This window comes from Salvelinus namaycush, chromosome 6, assembly GCF_016432855.1.
Source record: "Salvelinus namaycush isolate Seneca chromosome 6, SaNama_1.0, whole genome shotgun sequence".
NCBI classification, from domain to species: domain Eukaryota; kingdom Metazoa; phylum Chordata; class Actinopteri; order Salmoniformes; family Salmonidae; genus Salvelinus; species Salvelinus namaycush.
The window spans coordinates 39,559,950-39,566,868 of record NC_052312.1 but is presented as its reverse complement, the minus strand read 5'-3'; the positions used below and the strand labels follow the sequence as shown (position 1 = coordinate 39,566,868).

General features: G+C 41.4%; 1 protein-coding gene across 1 annotated transcript in view; it reads left to right on the top strand.

Annotated features, from left to right (window-relative positions):
* The first annotated feature begins 5,935 nt into the window (after positions 1-5,935).
* Positions 5,936-6,919, top strand: part of LOC120049986 (GAS2-like protein 3) — a 31,433-nt gene continuing 30,449 nt past the window's right edge. The window contains exon 1 of the mRNA XM_038996546.1: positions 5,936-6,016. The gene's annotated coding sequence lies outside the window, so the exon portion shown is untranslated. The remainder of the gene's footprint in view (positions 6,017-6,919) is intronic.

Here is a 6,919-nt window from a genome sequence, read left to right as displayed (position 1 = left end):
CCGCAACTCTCCTTAATACCAAATCTAGCTACAATTTCAAAGTGATAATGCCATATTGTGTCATAGGAGATAGCTAGTAATGTAACTTTATTCCAGTATCTGCAGCCCTTGCCTCAGAGCAACCGGCTTCCAGGTTATCACCGGTGTTGGAACCAATAGCCTAGCACTCAGAAATTACTTTTGTCTCCTGGGATGAATGGAAATTGCTCATGATCCCTTTTCTGTAACTGCCAGACGGATATCTACTTGACGAGGTTACTACATTCAACCATTACACGTACCCCTGTGCTCAGAGAAATTTCTGTCACAAAATGGCGGAGACAAACGTTAATAGACCCCATTTTGTGGAGTAGAAAGTCTATGGGTGCAGCTAACTTTACCCAATGGATATCAACGATTCAGCGAAATAAATGGCAACAATACTGAGATTAGCGGCTAGTCAACATTGAGGCATTCGATTTCGGATTTACTAGTTGACGGTGGCTGCTAGCTAGTCAGCCACATTTAGCCAGCAGCTAACGTTAGCCACATAGCTAGCCCGTTTTAGATCCAGGACAGTTTATGAATGGGATTGGAATTAATCAAATATTCCGTGTTTCCTTCCATGAGCAGAAGGGTTTTATTTGCTGGCATGGTGGCAACGTAGCTAGCTATTATTGGATAGGTACCGTTACAACTAGCCATCTTGCTAGAGGCATATTGGTTTTGAACAGCTAACGTTAGCTACGTCAACGTTCCTGAAAACTCAACTAATAATCGCTAACCATGAGGGATTATTTAAATAGTCTACCCATTACTTTATTTCAACTGCCCAGCTAACGTTAACTAGCTAATTTATCTAACAACCATATCGACTTTACTCATCGGAAACTAGTTAACGTTATCTAGCTGGCTAAGTTGTCTATCTTCTAATTTAGCTAACGTTGGCAGAAGCTGGGATGTGCGTATTTGTAGTAACTGGCTAACTATAATTTCACAATGAATATAAACAACTTTAGCTAAGAATTTCACGTGTTGACACAGACAATTGCTAGTTACAACATGGACGTTTCCTCTCATAGGCTGGCTAGCTACAGATAAACTGAAAGACAAAGTTTCGCGCGGTTAGCTAGCAGCACGCGCTCTGTTGAAATGGAACACGAAGCCCTGGACTCGGATACAATTTGTAGTAAAATCTAGCTACTTGGAAGGCCTGCTAAAAATGTATAATGGTGGCTGCATTGTAAGCAATTCACATAACTGATGGATCAGTATTGGAATTTACTTTTGGATACTGAATCAATCTAAAATACAGGCAGAAAAGATTATTCACAGCAAATGTCCATTGTGTCAGCTTGGGGGGCTCAGATCAGCATAATGTCATAAAAAAAATTCTAGAAAGATTGAACATGTCCACATTTTCTCTCCTGTAAGGCCATGTGAACATTTATTGTAAAGTCTGTTGGCTCCCAATCATTGTTATAAAAAAATGTGTGGAAAGAAGCAGCCTTATAGTCAAGCAACACAGACAAGGCACAGTAAGACCTTCCTGTTGGCACCACCCATTTCAATACAGTACATTTTTATTTAACCTTTATTTACAGTAAATGTTATATTATTTAATTATTTCTCAGTTACTTCCTTATAGCGCATTACTTTTGTAATGCAATGTTCTATGACATGTAGGCACGCATTGTAGCATGTAACATGTAATAATGTCAAATAAAATGCATATATCCAGGCAAACAACTGCCTGTTATCCTAGGCATGAACGTTTTAAACAATCATGTTCTTTTTGTTGAACAGGATACTGCTTAAAAAGAGATTTCAGATGCCAATTTAATTTTATAAGAAAATACAGACAGTGATACAGTCAGCAATACCTGGTTATTTTATAAAATAAATACAATTCTCCTCAAAATCCCAGACATTACCAACATTTCTAATGTGATTCTGTACTGTATGAGCACTACTCTGTAGCTTTGTATTGGTTTCAATAAATACATTCAGGTGCAATATTTTGCCTGACGTTAAAAAGCTGATCGGCCATCACTGGTTTGAGACATGAAGCTGAAAGCAGTGTCCATCCAGTGATGAACTGCAGGCATGCATGGTCAGTTGTGATGTCACATTTTGGTCTTCATTAGGTCTGACAGACCTTTTATAGCATATGGCGTAAATGGGGCCATGGTCCACGCTGCCTCTGCACACCTAGACAAAAGATCTCAGCAGGGTTCTAATTGCATGTAACGTCCTTGTCTTCCAGGTCCTTGACATTTCCTGGATCTCAACTGGAATACATTTTATTACTGCTGGTAAACCCATAACGTGGAAAATAGCTCCCCCTTGTGGAGATTTTACTTGCAAGCGATTCCTTGAATATTTTGTAATATGTTGTGTTTCATGTCCAAACATATGAGACGTTCTATGTCCTATGTAAGAAACGTTACTAATAAAGATCAAACCAATACATTATCAGGGAACAAATAATTAGCAAAAATGTATTGATTTGTTTTAGACATACCAGCTAAATATACAGTTATAAAGGCCATCTGTCACATGGTGTATTTTTCATGGAAAATCTGTAATATATGCAAAAATGTATATAATACACACTATATTTCATCCCCCCAAAAAATCCATATCCCTGGACACTTCAGCGGGTGACTATCCAGGAAAATTAAGAAAAAGGTGCACTCTGTTTCTGCATAGATCAGAAATGTATTAACGAGACATACATTTTCAAGTCCTTCATCACCTGATCCCCTTTTTGTTCAAGCTGGGCTGAAGCGTGTTTGGGTGTACTTTCCTGACACTATATTTAATGTTATGTATAGAATTACATTTTGACATATTTTATGGGATATTAAAGGTATCTTCTTATTTCTCGTGTTTTTTCTTCTAGTATTACATTGTTATCGATTTTTGCATTTTGGGGTTTTGAGTTTGCAAGAAAGGTTTTTCACTGTACTTGTGAATGTGACATTAAAACTTTAAACTATTCAGAAAAAAAGTTGTGTGTTTTGCATAAGGGTGAATGATGCTTCTTTTGTATGGGTGTTTGTGGAGACATTGCCCAACCTGATTAGATGGCTGTGTCATTGTACAGACATTACACCATCTAGAATCATTGTGTCTGCACTGTGTGAGAGTGCTCATTGCCCATCCAGCCACACTGGCTCAATTCCCTGTCCAAATTAGGTCTCCCTCAAACCAGATGTCTGCTGAGCCTGATTCAAGTCCCAGTAGTTCCAGTGGTCTCTCACACACACACACAATTGGTGGGCCCAATTTCAATATTTTTTATTTAGCCTATCTTTAACCAAGAGCGCACATTTTCTTTTGGTTGACTTAAAAAACAACATTTAAAAGCTAATACTGCAAGAAGTAGAGAATATGTCATTTGTTTATTGAGTTCACTCAATTTAAATTTCCCCCAGAAAACAGTCTTTAGCCTGTAGTAATGACTAACAGCCTTGGAGGGGTAGTATATATCTGTTTTTGATCCAGAGACAGAGAGGGGGAACTTTGGCCTCTTTCTTTCTCTCAATTCAATGAGCTTTATTGGCATGGGAAACATATGTTTACATTGCCAAAGCAAGTGAAATACACTGCTCAAAAAAATAAAGGGAACACTTAAACAACACAATGTAACTCCAAGTCAATCACACTTCTGTGAAATCAAACTGTCCACTTAGGAAGCAACACTGATTGACAATAAATTTCACATGCTGTTGTGCAAATGGAATAGACAACAGGTGGAAATTATAGGCAATTAGCAAGACACCCCCAATAAAGGAGTGGTTCTGCAGGTGGTGACCACAGACCACCTCTCAGTTCCTATGCTTCCTGGCTGATGTTTTGGTCACTTTTGAATGCTGGCGGTGCTTTCACTCTAGTAGTAGCATGAGACGGAGTCTACAACCCACACAAGTGGCTCAGGTAGTGCAGCTCATCCAGGATGGCACATCAATGCGAGCTGTGGCAAGAAGGTTTGCTGTGTCTGTCAGCGTAGTGTCCAGAGCATAGAGGCGCTACCAGGAGACAGGCCAGTACATCAGGAGACGTGGAGGGGGCCGTAGGAGGGCAACAACCCAGCAGCAGGACCGCTACCTCCGCCTTTGTGCAAGGAGGAGCACTGCCAGAGCCCTGCAAAATGACCTCCAGCAGGCCACAAATGTGCATGTGTCTGCTCAAACGGTCAGAAACAGACTCCATGAGGGTGGTATGAGGGCCCGACGTCCACAGGTTGGGGTTGTGCTTACAGCCCAACACCGTGCAGGACGTTTGGCATTTGCCAGAGAACACCAAGATTGGCAAATTCGCCACTGGCGCCCTGTGCTCTTCACAGATGAAAGCAGGTTCACACTGAGCACATGTGACAGACGTGACAGAGTCTGGAGACGCCGTGGAGAACGTTCTGCTGCCTGCAACATCCTCCAGCATGACCGGTTTGGCGGTGGGTCAGTCATGGTGTGGGGTGGCATTTCTTTGGGGGGCCGCACAGCCCTCAATGTGCTCGCCAGAGGTAGCCTGACTGCAATTAGGTACCGAGATGAGATCCTCAGACCCCTTGTGAGACCATATGCTGGTGCGGTTGGCCCTGGGTTCCTCCTAATGCAAGACAATGCTAGACCTCATGCGGCTGGAGTGTGTCAGCAGTTCCTGCAAGAGGAAGGCATTGATGCTATGGACTGGCCCGCCCGTTCCCCAGACCTGAATCCAATTGAGCACATCTGGGACATCATGTCTCGCTCCATCCACCAAAGCCACGTTGCACCACAGACTGTCCAGGAGTTGGCGAATGCTTTAGTCCAGGTCTGGGAGGAGATCCCTCAGGAGACCATCCGCCACCTCATCAGGAGCATGCCCAGGCGTTGTAGGGAGGTCATACAGGCACGTGGAGGCCACACACACCACTGAGCCTCATTTTGACTTGTTTTAAGGACATTACATCAAAGTTGGATCAACCTGTAGTGTGGGTTTCCACTTTAATTTTGAGTGTGACTCCAACTCCAGACCTCCATGGGTTGATAAATTTGATTTCCATTGATAATTTTTGTGTGATTTTGTTGTCAGCACATTCAACTATGTAAAGAAAAAAGTATTTAATAAGAATATTTCATTCATTCAGATCTAGGATGTGTTATTTTAGTGTTCCCTTAATTTTTTTGAGCAGTGTAGATAATAAACAAAAGTTAAATAAACAATAGAAAATGAACAGTAAACATTACACTCACAAAAGTTCCAAAGGAATAGAGACATTTCAAGTGAGGTGTGTGTCTGTGTCTGTGTCTCTCTCTCTCAATTAAGGGAAAGGGGGGATACCTAGTCAGTTGTACAAAGGCCTTCAACTGAAATGTTCTTCCGCATTTAACCCCTCTGAATCAGAGATGTGGGGGGGCTGCCTTAATCGACATCCACGGCGCCCAGGAACAGGAGTCTTGTTCAGGGGCAGAACGACAGATTTTTACCTTGTCAGCTCGGGAATTCGACCCGACAACCTTTCGGTTACTGGCCCAACGCTCTAACCACTATGTGTGTAATTTACAGTATTCCAGATCTGTGACAACTTGGCACTGACAAGACTTGAAGATGTGTGCAACAAGAGGTCTGCAACAACAATAATTATAATAAATATTCCAGAAGTCGTCCATAAATGTCCAAAGTTAGCCTATGATGGAAAAGTAATTGAGAGCTGAAAATATCGTAAACAAATATGACAAAATAACATAAATGGGTTTTGATTTGTTTGTCACGATATATTCACGAACCACAATTTATTTGTCTATATCAATATTGATTGCGTATTCGTGAGTTTAGCCAAACTCCACCTGGAGCGTCATTTGGGTCTGCCTACTTGCTTTTCCAGCAGGAGCTTCACCACGCCCCTTTTCCTTGAAGAGCTTCGGCTGTGCTCTGGTTGGCTGTTTCGAACAGTGCATGCATGTTTGGAGAGAGGGTTAACTGACAACTAATGACAGAGAACTCAACCTTTTGGGAAATTTCAAAGAAAACTATACGAGAGACGGAACAGGTAATGTATATACTGCTGGTGAGTTAACGCTAGACAATTGTTTCCGTGGCGTGAACGAATCTGTCCTTTCCTCTCTCAGCCCACGCGAGGAAGCAACAAGTGCCCCGTGGCTGATCACTCTCTCGAGTGGAAGACTATTTCATGTAGTTTCTAAGTTCGTAAACCCTATTCTAGTCTACACAATAGACTAGATTTTGTCTCATGGTTTTAATGAAAGGCGTGTAATTTGGTAGCCTGCTTAGAAGACTGAACTTGTTTTACATTTAATGTACAATTAGGCGTACACCTCTGAAAAAACCGTGGTAAAGGGTTTTAAAACACACATTTCGAAATGAGCTAAGAAGTCTCAAACTCCAAATGTGTCGACGTGTCCATGAACCTGCATAATGAGCATCATCATGTCACACAGGTTATAGACGCCCTACTAATGACTGCGTGTTTGAACATGTTGCCATGGATACAAACTGCAAGGAACAGAAATGTTTGGCCTTGGACAACCATCCACCTTGCCAGAAGATACCGACACTGCCTTTTACCCTTGTGTACACTGAGCTGCACTGAGGTCGGAACACAATCATGTTTACATTAATTAAGTATGGTGGTCAAACATTCATCCTGCTGCACAGACCCTATGGATGCTCTAGTCTAGAGTGCCTGGTTAAATTGCATTTACGGGCATTTTTAAACTCCATGGTTAAAGTAGTATGATCATATATTAGTGTTGAATTACTTTGACGTTGAATTATGTTATTTTACTAAAATTTACCCATGGTGGACATAATGTGTTACAACATAAGACAACAAAAAAATTCACCACACGAATTACAGGAAATACCCATCCTTTTTACCTCAGATTGGTGATGTTAGTATTAAAGTTTATAGTAATCCGTTTATGATAACTAA